Raw genomic sequence first — 2,245 nt, forward strand, 5'->3', positions numbered from 1 at the left:
CCTCCATAAATCACACAGGAGATTTCCCACTGCTCTCCACTGAGAAGCTAGAAGATTTGAACCACTGCCTTTGCTTAGATAGCATAATTCCTGGGGACTCCTAAAAATTAAATCCGCATATGAATAAAAAGATTTCTTCATAAGAACCTATAGACTGGGAAAATTATTTAACAATGACATCTGGCAGGTCCCATCTATAAATTTATATAAAACCCTAACACCACAAGAAGAAAAAGATAAAGAACTCAGTTACAAAAGAGCAGAGGGCATGAAAAGAAAGACATGTCACCAAAGGAGACATTCAAATGGTCAACAAATAATTGAAAAACATGCTCAAGATCATTAGCAATTAGATGCAAATCAAAACAACAAGATATTATCTCATCCTGGCAAAAATAACAAAGTTCAGTGAAACAGTAAACAAATGCTAACAAGAGTGTGGAGAGATTGATGTAGGGTTCAGAGATGATCTTCAAGCAATAGTTTCAGGTATTTATCCAGCCTCCATCACTCTATAAAGTCAAGAGCCTGCAAGAATTTTTCAAACTGTGTTCTATATGTTTCCATTTTTCCCCCCATGCCAATTCTCATCCTTTGTTGTTTTTTTTTCTGCGCAAATTAGATTTTTTTTTTTTAAGAAAGTGTGTAACGCAACTAAACAGTCCGCCTAGAAGCATTTGCGGTGGACGATGGAGGGGCCAGGCTCGTCGTGCTCCTGCTTGCTGATCCACATCTGCTGGAGGGTGGACAGGGAGGCCAGGATGGAGCCGCCGATCCACACGGAGTATTTGCGCTCAGGGGGAGCGATGATCTTGATCTTCATTGTGCTGGGGGCCAGCGCTGTGATCTTCTGCATCCTGTCTGCGATGCCTAGATACATGGTGGTCCCGCCAGACAGCACTGTGTTGGTGAAGAGGTCCTTCCTGATGTCCAAGCCACACTTCATGATGGAGTTGAAGGTAGTTTCATGGATGTCACAAGACTCCATGCCCAGGAAGGAGGGCTGAAAGAGTGCCTTGGGGCAGCGGAAACACTCATTGCGATGGTGATGACCTGCCCATCGTGCAGCTCGGAGCTCTTCTCCAAGGAGGAAGAGGAGGCCGCCGTGGCCATCTCCTGCTCGAAGTCCAGGGCAACGTAACAGAGTTCCTCCTTGATGTCACACACAATTTCCCGCTCAGCCGTGGTGGTGAAGCTGTAGCCTCGCTCGGTGAGGACCTTCATGAGGTAGTCCATCAGGTCCCGCCCAGCCAGGTCCAGATGCAGGATGGCATGGGGGAGGGCGTAACCCTCGTAGATGGTATGGTGTGGGTGACCCCCTCGCCGGCATCCATCACGATGCCGGTGGTTCGGCCAGAGGCAGACAGGGACAGCACAGCCTGGATGTCAACGTACATGACAGGGGTGGTGAAGGTCTCGAACATGATCTGGGTCATCTTCTCCCGGTTAGCCTTGGGGTTTAGGGGGGCCTCCGTCAGCAGCACTGGGTGCTCTTGGGGGGCCACACACAGCTCATAGTAGAAGGTGTGGTGCCAGATCTTCTCCATGTCGTCCCAATTGGTGACAATGCCGTGCTCGATGGGGTAATTGAGGGTCAGGATGTCCCTCTTGCTCTGGGCTTCGTCCCCCACGTAGGAGTCCTTCTGGCCCATGCGCACCATCACACATTGGTGCCGAGGGCGCCCCACGATGGACGGGAAGACAGCCCGGGGGTGCGTCATCGCCCATGAAGCCGGCCTTGCACATGCTGGAGCTGTTGTCGACCACAAGCACAGCGATGTCATCATCCTTGGTGAGTTGGGGGTGGGGGGTGTGAACCGGCGGCGGTGACTGTGCGAAGGGGCTGTGCTCCTGGGCAGATGAGGTGTCGGCTGTATGTTTCCATTTTTTAAATAAGATTCTTCTTTTTTATCACATTCTTTAGAATTGTTAAATATTCATTGTTTAATAGGCATCACCTACTTCTGGTCCTATGTCAAGTGTACTCTTATTCCTGGTTCAAAATTGGGAAGGGCGTATGCCAGGGATGTGTCCTGTATCCATACCTTTTCAACCTGTATGCAGAACAGATTATCTGGGAGGCTGGGCTCTATGAGGAGAAGTGTAGCATCAGGATTCGTGGAAGATCTATCAACAATCTGAGTTATGCAGATTACACAACCCTGCTTGCTGAAACTGAGGAGGACCTGAAGTGCTTGCTGCAGAGGGTCAAGGACTGCAGCCTCCAATATGGATTGAGGCTCAA

At 49.4% G+C, this 2,245-nt stretch overlaps 1 pseudogene; it reads right to left on the reverse strand.

Annotated features, from left to right (window-relative positions):
- Positions 1-667: 667 nt before the first annotated feature.
- Positions 668-2,245, reverse strand: part of LOC102872684 — a 42,891-nt pseudogene continuing 41,313 nt past the window's right edge.

The sequence above is a fragment of the Elephantulus edwardii genome, unplaced genomic scaffold (genome assembly GCF_000299155.1).
Source record: "Elephantulus edwardii isolate Elephantulus edwardi_28Jun2011 unplaced genomic scaffold, EleEdw1.0 scaffold00054, whole genome shotgun sequence".
Classification (NCBI taxonomy): Eukaryota; Metazoa; Chordata; class Mammalia; order Macroscelidea; family Macroscelididae; genus Elephantulus; species Elephantulus edwardii.